The following is a 12,733-nucleotide window of genomic DNA, read 5'->3' as shown; positions in this document are numbered from 1 at the left end:
ATACAAGAGGAAGTCATTTATTTAGAGCTTATTTTAATTGTTAAATTTGCCAAAGGAGTTGTTCACCCAATGTGTGGGACAAGAGAAAACAGCCATTTTTTGAGGTGGTTCAAAGGTATTCAGTCTTTTGAATAATATCTAAGGAGCTTATTTTTCCACCGTATTTTACAGTTTGTCTTATAACAAGTACATTTTTCTCTAAAAATAGTCATTTTTTGGATATGTACATTTGAAATTTAAGTGGTGGGACAGGAAATGTACCAAAATCCTGGAATGTCCCATGTGTGACTGCTCAGGAGTAGAGTGACCGGGGCTTTCAACTCTGGACACTCCCCTAAATGATCCACTCCTCCCTAATCGTCCATCCCTCCCTCTGCTCCTGTGTGTGTGTGTTTTACCTAGTTTCAGTTCTGGACTGTGAGGAAAGAGGAACTTACTCTGACTGGTCACCTGAGCGGAGAGTTGAACTGGAACTGCAGGTAAGAGCGAGGTCTGAACTGAAGTCTGTGCTTTATACAGTAGTTTATTCCAGTAGCTTATCTGATTTAAACATTATAAATAAACTGTGGGTTAGTACAGTAGTTAGAATAGACTAGTTTTACTGGTGTGAGAGAAGCTTGTTGCCTGTTGCTAAATGCTGTTATTGTCCTTTTATATGTAAGACTTTTAGTTTACTTGAAAGTTTACCTAATTTGTACCCTCCTATACAGCAAAAAGTTGAATTAACTCCCACAGATTTGATTTCAGCTCTTTCCCAGGGTTTAAATAGCTCCAAACTCTTTGGAGTTAAATCAATACTTTTAAAATAGTTAAACATTTAACACCTTAGAGCCAAAGTTCCTTTATAACTTATAGCATTTGTTTAACTTCGTAAATCAGGGGTTATTCGGGTTAGCTTTGTGTGTTTTTAGCTCCCAATACAAGATAAAAAATCCTTGCTTACACTCGGCCAGTGTATTTTTTACAACACGTTGCCTAGGCAAACAACCATTGAGTAAAATGTAATGGAATACCCAATAGAAGGTAGCCCTGGTGTGCAAGACTACACACTGATGGTTAGTTAGGATTTAGGGGGGGAGCACGCCCATTATGCAAATAATGAGTTTAACTGGGCGGAGTTTAATTAAATGTCTTTGTGGAGTTGGGAAGTATTTATTGGGTTTATTTTAGTATGGGTTAACACTGAAATAGTCAACTAACTAGTTAAATAACTCCAACACTGAACACCATTTAAATCTGAAAGAGTTAAAAATACACTTTTAACTCTGTTTAACCCTTTAGTTTTGGCTGTGGAGCTTATTAATTTGTACTGTATTTAAGCTTTTTTCAGTTGGTTGCATTGAATGAGCTCATGTTACCTTTGGTGTTAAATACAGCTGCATGGTTTCAAATGGTCTAAGCAGGTCTTTGATGGTAAATGTGTGTAAAAAGCTGTTTATCCAGGCTAAAATATATTCTTTATATATTTTATAAAAAAAAAAAAAAAAATATATATATATATATATATATATATATATATATATATATATATATATATATATATATATATATATATATATATATATCATGTGTATTGCATTTGAGTTTGGTCTTGCTGGACTTCTAGATCATATTAAAAAGTAATCAGATTAATCACAATAATACTCACACCACAAGCGAACCACTCCAAAAAAATAAGACAAAAGCTGGGGTCAAACTTGGCAGCCCAAATATTAACAACCAGCCATGGGCTGATAAACGATATCATCGCAATACGATTACGATAATTTTATCTACAGACGATATTAAGTGCATTGTCGTCCATGCCATAACCGTGTGACTTCTACTGCCGTTCTGTTATTTCAGGGTCAAGAAAATGTTCTGTGAGGTAGGCGTCTATTTTTGAATGCTATTTTTTATTTTATTTAAAGCTATGGCGTGATAATCACAGTATACTAAAGTAACAAATAAAGTGTTTTACATTCCTAAACATAGTTCATTTATATTAGAGTAGAAGAAAGTCATTATAAATTATGTTTTTTTATTGGTCTAGTTGGGTTTAATGACTGTGCAGTGCATAGTCACATTTCTGGTTTTTTTTGTGTTTTTGCACTTAAACTATAAGCTCAATATAAAAAAGTTTGTTTGTTGAGAATTTATTTTGTATTCTTCAACCATATTAAATTATATTAGATTAGAGGAAAATCATTCAGACATCATTCTTGTAGCCTAATTTACCGATGTTTAAGCCTGTGAGGTCTATACTTCTTCAGTGTTGCAATGGTAATTAAGATTATTCAGATTTCGCTCATTCAAACAGCCCGAAAATGTTTTTAGCTCCGTTTTAACGCTCTACTTGCCAAAATAATGTGGGGTTTAAATTGAGCTCGGGCTCACAATGACAATTTATTTTCTGCATTATCGCGCAATTATTGTCTATTAAAAACTGCATTACACCAACATTAAGAATTATTCAAGAGAATTCAATTGCATAAAGAAAGCAGAGAGTTCTGCTGACGCTTGTAGTGCTCTGCACAGCTCCTGTTTGGCTTGGTTAAATATATCCAGCCTCAGTGATAATGAATAACAGCGCTGGTTTCGGCCGGAACGAACCCTCCAAACAAACAACCTGCTACTGAAGGCCAAAGCCCAGCATCTGAAGAACACAAGGATCATTATTAGATCCCTCTTTAATGCGCAGGTCTAGACCAAATTGCCTAATTGGACAATTTAGCATCAGATTCAGTGCCAGGCCACAAGAATTTTATTTGCTCTCTTGGCGTTGGGTTTACTGCTTCATTCCAGCACCCGCACTAAAACCCATCCCCACCCTGACTCTGTGCAGAGAGGGCACAGCTGAGTTCATCAAAACTGTCATAATATTAAACTGAGCTGTGGCCAAACAGAGCCTGAGGACTGTGCTCTCCATACAGGGCTGCCAGGCAGGTGAAATGGGGTTATTATGATGCTGCTAGGGAATTTCTGGGTGGTTCATAGGGTATGTTAACTAGTAGATTAAAGAAGGACATTTGCGAACCAACCAGCCAACCAGCTAATTAATGCTTAAACAATGCCTGAAATAATCAAAATGTTTATAGATATTGGGGTCATAATTTAATAACTGGTTGCAGTTAAAGCAGCACTAGGTAGGATTTCCTTGATTTTTGATCTTTTTAGAGAAGTAAAATTACAGCTTGAAACTCACTGCAGCGCTGCATTGAGGTGTAATAGGAGGAATAGCGGTGCTCTCGTGTCTGTGCCGGAGCTCCTCTGAGCTCAAACCAGACTCTGTAAGTTTTCCGAGGCGGCCGCGACCAACGCTCGCGAGAACTGCGACCTGCTTTCCAACCTTTAGTTCTAACAGTTCTACAAGGACAACTGGTTCATTCTTTACAAACTAACATACAGACACTCTGGCAGAAGCTGGAAAGAGATCGAATATGTCTGTGAAAGCCAGAAAACAAGAAAGAGAAACTAATCCGCTTGTAGGGGGAGCCCACAAGCACAAAATCTCAATCCTGCCTAGTGGAGCTTTAAGTAAGTTATTTTTTGTTTGGTGGTACCTGTCCTGTGGTATCTCCGCTGGTTGCAAGAGTGTCGCCATCCAAACCAAGTGGCTCCTTAAATCGAGTCCTTTTCTGTATAGAAGTGTAGAATATTGTAGAATATTGTTATTAGAATTAGTAGCATCATGTCCCATGACTTTTGCCACGTTCCATAAAAGCTAAAGCATGTTGCATTGAGCTGTGGGATATACAGGTGCATCTCCAAAAATTAGAATATCATTGAAAAGTTACTTTATTTCATTAAATCAACTCAAAATGTAGTACTGTAAAAATGTAGTGTGGGAAGTGTGCCAAGTCCTGCTGGAAAATGAAATCTGCAGGGGTGCACACTTTGGCTTTGTGACACAGCTACTGTATGACATACTATTATCAATATAGACAATGTTTTTCGTATGGTTTAAAAAAATCTATTAAAGCTAATGTCTGTAAGTTTTGAGATTTGGGGGATTTGGGGCCCTCTCTGGTGAAAATGGGTAATTACACCGAGCATGAGGAAGAATCATTTTAAACTGGGAGGGTGTGATGCTGTCTCCTTACAGAGCGATGAATCCGATTCCAGTTTATGTTCAGTCAGAGAGAGAGAAAGAGAGAGAGAGAGCGCTCAGTCAGAAACGTTACTCCTTCGTTTCTTTGGTTTTACTATGAGTGAATGGAGGAGCTACTGAGCTCTGAGTTTTCTCTTCTGAAGTCCCCATTGCTCCACCAGCCGCTCGCGTTCAGTAAAACGGAGCTGGATCCTCTTTTAGAGGCTGTACGTGTGACGTAAGTACGTAAAGACGTGTGACGTGACCAGAAGAAGAACTCCTGCGTAAAGAGACCCGACACCCCAGTTTTTAGAATGTATTAATTTTAGGCTTATATTTTATCCATATTCTTCTCCACTCAGAAATGTTTGTGCTTTCAGTTTAGAAACTGAATAATACGGACTGACACTTTTAACAAATTAACAGAAAAAATAACATTCCTCAATCCAGAGTGTCATATGTGTACCAGGAATACAATATAGAAGGTTCATATTACCACATAAAGCAGAAAACATTGCAGTATTGTAATGTATTGTAGTGACTGTGACCGGTGGTGTCTGGCTAAAATTGTCCATGCATCTAGACGAGCGATTCTTGCAAAAATCACACAGAAGAATCGCCTCAGATGCATATCCCACACACGGGACATAGCATACTAGTTCTTGTCTCATAACTTTTGGCATACTTTTAGCATGTCAGTGTATGTATGTGTGTGTGTGTGTGTGTGTGTGTAATGTGTAGGTGTCCCAGTAGTATTATGAAAGCTGGATCTGAAGCTGAATCTGATTAAATGTGCTCATTTCATGCAATCCCATCAGTTCCATTAGTGCATACAGAGCTCAACACACACACACACACACACACTACACACACACACACTACCCACACACACACACGCTACCCACGCATGCAGTGAATGTAAGGAGTCGTGCTGGCGCAGGGACAGATGTTCTCCACACTCTCTATCCGTCTTCATATCACACTCCAGTGCCCACAGCAGCGAGGGCAGCTTAGAGCTGCTAGATTGCTCTCATGAGGCTCTGAAGATTCCCTTAAAAGTCTTAAAAGACACCCCCTCGTCTGAGGTAAGCGGAGGAGTGTGAGGGAAGACGAGTGCACATTAAGGCCCGGGCGCTGAGGGTGGCCCATATGGACCAGAATCTGCTCAGATTCAGTTGAGTCATCAGAGTGCCATTTTTAAAGCTAGCAATATATATATATATATATATATATATATATATATATATATATATATATATATATATATATATATATATATATATATATATATATATATATATATATATATGTTTATATACAGGGGTTGGACAATGAAACTGAAACACCTGTCATTTTAGTGTGGGAGGTTTCATGGCTAAATTGGAGCAGCCTGGTGGCCAATCTTCATTAATTGCACATTATTGCACCAGTAAGAGCAGAGTGTGAAGGTTCAATTATCAGGGTAAGAGCACAGTTTTGCTCAAAAAAATATTGCAATGCACACAACATTATGGGAGACATACCAGAGTTCAAAAGAGGACAAATTGTTGGTGCACGTCTTTCTGGAGCATCTGTGACCAAGACAGCAAGTCTTTGTGATGCATCAAGAGCCACGGTATCCAGGGTAATGTCAGCATACCACCAAGAAGGACCAACCACATCCAACAGGATTAACTGTGGACGCTGTAAGAGGAAGCTATCTGAAAGGGATGTTCGGGTGCTAACCCGGATTGTATCCAAAAAAACATAAAACCACGGCTGATCAAATCACGGCAGAATTCAATGTGCACCTCAACTCTCCTGTTTCCACCAGAACTGTCCGTCACCACAATAAATTATTGTGGTTTAAAACCAGGTGTTTCAGTTTCATTGTCCATATATATATATATATATATATATATATATATATATATATATATATATATATATATATACCAGAGCTACAATACAAAATGTGCAGCTAAGAGAGAGAGGGCTAAAGTGGCTATAGCGAGCTCCACTAATGTTAGATGTGTTTTAGCCCTACTGCCCTACTTTTCTCAAGGCTTCCCTGTTCAGCAGCTCAAAACACCCTGGAATAACTTCACTAACCATTTACTGTGCTTCAGGATGATCCAAAGTTTCTGCATTCATTTGTTTTAATATGTGTAATGCTGAGGTGCCAGCATTAATAAGTGTTAATATTAGGTCGATGTCAGCAGAAATATCAGGCCGATATCAGTAGAAATATCAGGCCGATGTCAGTAGAAATATCAGGCTGATATCAGTAGAAATATCAGGCCGATATCAGTAGAAATATCAGGCCGATGTCAGTAGAAATATCAGGCCGATATCGAACAAGAGAGCACTTAAAAATGATGAGTTTTGATTTTACCAAATTGAAAACCTCTGGAATATAATCAAGAGAAAAATGGATAAACACAAGCTATCAAACCAACCGCTTAAATTTTTCCACCAGGAGTAAAGGCATACAGTTATCCAAAAGCAGTGTGTAAGACTGGTGGAGGAGAACATGTCGAGATGCATGAAAACTGTGATTAAAAAACAGGGTTATTCCATCAAATATTGATTTCTGAACTCTTAAAACTTTATGAATATGAACTTGTTTTCTTTACATTATTTGAGGTCTGAAAGCTCTGCATCTTTTCTGTCATATTAGCCATTTCTCATTTTCTGCAAATAAATGCTCTTAATGACAATATTTCTACTTAAAATTTGGGAGAAATGTTTTCTGTAGTTTAAAAAATAAAACAACAATGTTCATTTTACTCAAACATAAACCTATAAATAACAAAATCAGAGAAACTGATTCAGAAACTGGAGAGATCCTAGTATTTTTTTCCAGAGCTGTATATATATATTCTGTATGGTTTTAAACAGTGCTGCAGGTGGCTCAATTTCCATGAAATTACTGAACTCTTTTTCTATTAAACATAAGAGAAGTCACAGAGTTCAAGAGGTTAAGCTTTCTAAAGGTGCACACCTGCGCTCTTCTGCAAAAATCCTTTTTTTAAAAAGATAAAAAGCCACATAAAAGCTTCTTTAGAAGACCAGCATCTGCTCAGAAACCGTTTCACCACCTTTCTGTTTAAAAGCATGTGAAATAAAAGGAGAGGAGAATTAGTTCTGATTAATTCTCCAGCGTATTCTCCTGTGTGATGAGTGTGTGTGATGAGTGTGTGTGTTGGGTTGTGTGTTCTGCTGCTGCTGCTGTCAGGGAGGGCAGATCTGAGGAGATTATGTGGAAGGAGACGGTGCAGTAGAGACCCCGGGGCAGTAAGGGCTGTTATGTATACAGCATGATAGAAATCACAGGAGTCACTCGTGAGTCATCACGCCCTCGCTGGATAAACATTACATGACAGCAGCCCTGAAGTTCAGTCACAGTATGAATTAAAGCTCAAATTGGGGTCTTAAGCTGTTTTTGCTTATATTTGTGGCCAATTGCTGCACATCCTTGGACATACAGTAGAAATTAATAATCATTTTTAACCCCCATTATGCAAAAACCCATGTTTACCTGGCTCTTAAAGGGAATGGTAACAGAGATGTTGATTAATATGTTACACACAAAACACACCCATTATTAATTAACATAATTAGTACATGCGTTTTGTGTGTTTTGAGCGACACACTGTATACTTTTCCCGTCGTTACAGAAGCAAAGACTCACTGACATGCCCTAATTCAGGCTGCAGAGTTGATCGCTCATCTAAGGATCACTAATGTAGGAGTATAGGCAGAGCCTTTGTGTGTAACGTTGAGCTGGCTTGGTTTGAATGCTTTGGTTTGGTTTGGTTTGGTTGGATTGGATTGGGTTGGTTTGGCTTGGATCGTTTGGTTTGGTTTGGGTTGGAGTGGTTTGGTTTGGATTGGAGTGGTTTGGTTGGACTGGTTTGGATGGTTTGCTTTTGTTTAGTTTGGTTTGGATAGTTTAGTTTGGTTTGGTTTGGTTTGGTTGGTTTGGTTTGGATGGTTTAGTTAGGTTTGAATGGTTTGGTTTGATTTTGGTTTAGTTTGGTTTGGTTGAATCGGTTTGGTTCAGTTGGATTGGATTGGTATGGTTTGGATGATTTGGTTTGGTTTGGTTTGGTTTGATTTGGTTTGGTTAGATTGTATTGGCTTGGATTGTATTGGTTTGGTTGGTTGGTTGGATCATTTTGGTTTGGTTTGATTTGGTTTGGTTTGGTTTTAATAGTTTGGTTAAATCGGATGACTTAGTTTGGTTTGGTTGAATCAGGTTTGGTTTGCATGGATTGGTTTGGTCTGGTTTGGTTTGGTTCAGTTGGATTGGTTTGGTATTGTTTGGATGATTTGGTTTGGTTTGGTTTGGTTTTAATAGTTTGGTTAAATCGGATGACTTGGATGGTTTAGTTTGGTTTGGTCTGCTCTGTTTTGTGATCATGTTTTGTGATCCCTTTCTGTCTGACTTATAGGACCACCAAGGTTCCAAATCCTCATCATAAATATTTTAGAGATGTCTTACTGTAGATTTAGGATATGTGATTTGATACGTGTTGTATTTATTTATATACATTTATAAAATTCCATCACTGTGTCTGTATCTATTATACATAAAAAATATATCAAAGCCATCAACATAAAAAGACTGATTTAAAAGGCTAAAATCTGTAAATGACTCACTGAAAGTAGCGAGCTGATAATGTGTCGAGTCATTCATCAATCTGACAGCGTGACTCACAGTCATGTTCCTGTGAAGGGTCAGCGCGAGTGTGATTATAAACTAAACGAAATGGCCGGCACTGCCGACGTCTGAGCTGTGCTTTCAGCTGTTTGATTATTTATAGGTCTCAGCTGTAATGCACAGACCCATTACTTTCAGATGAGGGGAGTCGCTGCGAAAACAGATCACAGACTGATAGAAGATGCCCTCAATATCTTTAAATACTGTTCTGTGGAGAAAAACACTGAGGTAACTGAGCTATTTGAGTATCTCATGAAAACTAAAGGACCCTATAAGGTTAAATCAGAACCTTATCAGAACGTTCTCGCAAGGTTTGTTGGGACGCATTTTAAAGGACTTGAAATTTGTCCACTGTGAATACAGACCAAACTGAACGCAAACCTAAACCAAACCAAACTCAAACCAAGCCAAACAAATGCAATTCACACCAAACCAAACCCAAAGCCAATCCAATCAATTCAATCCAACCAAACTAAACCCAACCAAAACCAAACCAATCCAACATAATCCAAACCAAAACAGACCAAACCAAACTGAAACCAACTGAAACCAAACCAACACAATCCAAAACAAACTCAAACCAAGCCCAAACCAATTATAACCAAACCAATTCAATTCAACCAAACCAAACCCATAACAATCAAAACCAAACCAACACAATCCAAGCCAAACCAAACCAATAACAAACCAAACTCATACCAAACTAAACCTATCAAAACCAAACCAACCTAAACCAAATTGAACAAAACCCAAACCAATCAAAATCAAACCAATCAAAACCAAACCAAACTAAACCCGAACCAATACAATCCAAACCGACCTAAACCAACCAATCCAAACTAAACAAGACTGAACTAGAACAGACCAGACCAATCCAACTATACCAAACCAATCCAAACCAAACCCAATCGAAACTAAACCAACACAATCCAATCTAAACCAAACCAAATCGAAAACTAAACTAACACAATCCAAACCAATTTCAACCAAAACCAAACCAAACCAAACTGAAACCAATCAAAACAAAACCAACACAATACAAACCAAACTCAAACCAAACTAAACTAAAACCAAACCAACCCATACAAACCCCTTCCAAACCAACTCAACACAGACCAGACCAGATCAGACCAACACAAACCGGACCAAACTGATCCAAACCATGCCATGCCAAAATCAAAATACAAATACAAACCAACCCAAAGCGAACCATACAAAACCAATCCAGTCAAATCCAATCTTACCAATCGAAACCAAGCAATCCTAAATAAACCCAAACCAAACATTAACTGATTCAGACCAGAGCAAAGCAACTATAGGTGTGAAAATGACCTTAAACAACAGACTTAAAATAGTGCCAACTTTACCAAGAATCTGCTCCCCAAGGCTCACACTGAATTAGTGCCACATTCAAGAACACAAAGCTGTTGAAGGACAAAGTCCAGCTTCACATGGCCTTCAGCTGTGCTGCAGAAAGTGACCCTCTGCAGACTGACAACAGCGAGAGTGCACATTTTCACTGTCAACACTGACTAAACCTCTTTATAACAGAAACACAGAGTGATAAAAGCAGCGAGTTTCTACTGAAAACAGAAGATTAGGAGGCCTGAATTAAGGGGAGAAGAATAAGAAGGACAGAGGAAGGTTAGCGGCTAGGCTAATAACACATTAACTCATTCCCAGACGCTTGTGAAACTTCCTGGACCTTCGCTAATGTTCCTTCTCTATTGAATGTCCTGCTATGATCCAATTCAAAGGTTTTGCTTTAAGGAATTTGAAATGCGAATTTTGAATTTGAGATGCGGTTTTCATTTTCCAGCAGGACTTGGCACACTGCCCACACTGCAAAAAGTATCAATTGGTCTTATATAATATTCTAATTTTCTGAGACACTGATTTTTGGGTTTTAATTGACTGTAAGCCATAATCATCAGCAAAAAATAAAAGAAAAAAAACCTGGCTAAAATAGATAATTCAGTGTTTAAAACATAAAATATGAGTTTAACATTTTAAACTGAATTACTGAAATAAAGCATTTTTCTTAAAAGATGTTCAATTTTTTTGAGATGCACCTTGTCTATTTATTGTCACTGTGTGAAGATGTGTGATGATCTGAGGTTGTTGGTGTTAGAGTGCTGAGAGTATTTTCCTTACACTTGGCAACCCACAGCAGGCAGCATTATCAGGCTGTTATATGTTGATGATCTGTGAGCAGATAGTGGAAAAGTAAAGCAGCAGCACAATGCAAATTAATTCCTGATATAGTCAAATTACATTATCTAAAATACACAGTAATACACTGTAGAGAGAGTAGTAGCAACCTGACAGTCAGAGAATATACACAAATAAAGAGAAAAGTGTTTTAGGACAATACAAGATAAAATGGCCATTATGGACTTTTATGTGTTATTCGAATGAAATTAAAGTTATATTTATATAGTTAAATATTAGTTTGAAAAGTCTCTGCTCTTAGTATAGCGTCTAATCCATTTGATTTAGTATTTAATCTTAAATAATGGACATATTATATATTTTTTACAGTTAGAATAAATATATAGTCTGTACAAAACATGTCTATAAATTTCTTTAGACAAAAGCACTCTTACATAAAGATAAAAATCTCACCTGCTGTATTCTCTAAACCAGTTTCTCTTCTCTATGCAAATAAGCTGTGTGTGCCTCCTCCGATACATATGAAGTCAAACTCCGCCTCTTTTTGAACATTGCCGAGTAGCATCACAGCGCTAACGCTTGGAGGAAAGCGCAGCAACTAGGTTCTGATACATCAGCTCACAGACGCAGCCTTGTGCTGATCCACATCACCCTAGGAGTGATGAGGAGAGAGAAAGAGCGCCATCTACTGTACACTGTACCCACCCAGAAAGAGCAAGACCAATTGTGCTCTCTCAGGGCTCTGGTAGCTGATGGCAAGCTGCATGACCTGGAGTCGAGCCAACAATATCTTAATCAAAGTGTATTATAGTGCTTTAGACCAGAAGTGTTTATAAAAGCAGTCTAGACATATGTGGAAACACAAAAGCACACAAAGAATGAGTTATATTACATTATATAAGCTAACCTTGTATTCATTAATATTCATGTTGCTCTGACAACAAAGCACTTGAACGTGATATGCTTGTAACTCCAGCTTCATGAGGGGACATTATTGCAGTTTGCTCTAAATGTGTACTGTGTGTGCACTCATTAATCATGCATAGACTCTCCATATGGCAAAATATATGCATTAGCATACAAGAGGAACATTCTGTGCATCTTTTTGTGCGTGAGCTCCATGTTTATTATATAATATTGCGTTTATTAACAGTGCATTGCTACTATGCTGCAGTATATTAAAGTATATTAAAGGGGACATGAAACATTTCAGTTTGTACAAGTTTTCTAAGGTATTAAATATAATGGAATTTATTTGGGGGGGATTTTTTTATATAAAATGTTTACACACTAAATTATAATACATTTATTTTTGTTATGTTTGAGCTAGGGCGCCGCCATGTTGCCCGTGCAGCGCTGGTGACGTCACGAGGTTGGTTGGTTTAAGATCCCAGGCATATAGCTAGAGGAAAAGAGCTTGTTGTTTGTCGAGATTATGGATGAAGACGAAGCTGAACTAGGCTAACATGGAGCATTCACTCAGAGATCTTTCCTGTATAAACCTGAGCAGAACTTTTCAGATGCTTTTCTGAGAGCGAGACGTTTTGTGAGTGTTTATTCTCTCTCTACGTGGAGCCGTGCAGAAACCTGCAGCGCGTCCACAGCAGGTAACCTACTGCCATCCAGTTAACCAGCTATTTTATATACATTTAGCTATTTAACATGCAAAGTCCAGAGTTCATTAAGACTGAATGAAACGAACATGATTTAAGTGGATATTGAAACATCCAGGCGCTGTTTGGTTGATAAACCGTTCAGTTTAGAAGTTAGAATGCTTACTGGGTACT

The 12,733-nt window shown here is 37.9% G+C and overlaps 1 protein-coding gene across 4 annotated transcripts in view; it reads left to right on the top strand.

The window, feature by feature from the left end:
• Window positions 1-403: 403 nt before the first annotated feature.
• Window positions 404-12,733, top strand: part of LOC103026684 (paralemmin-2) — a 45,602-nt gene continuing 33,272 nt past the window's right edge. For all 4 annotated transcript variants that reach the window (XM_049467634.1, XM_049467635.1, XM_049467633.1 and 1 more), the window contains exon 1: window positions 404-479. The gene's annotated coding sequence lies outside the window, so the exon portion shown is untranslated. The remainder of the gene's footprint in view (window positions 480-12,733) is intronic.

The sequence above is a fragment of the Astyanax mexicanus genome, chromosome 19 (assembly GCF_023375975.1).
Source record: "Astyanax mexicanus isolate ESR-SI-001 chromosome 19, AstMex3_surface, whole genome shotgun sequence".
Taxonomy (NCBI): domain Eukaryota; kingdom Metazoa; phylum Chordata; class Actinopteri; order Characiformes; family Acestrorhamphidae; genus Astyanax; species Astyanax mexicanus.
Note: the sequence above shows the minus strand (reverse complement) of the source record. Positions and strands in the feature narration are given on the sequence as shown.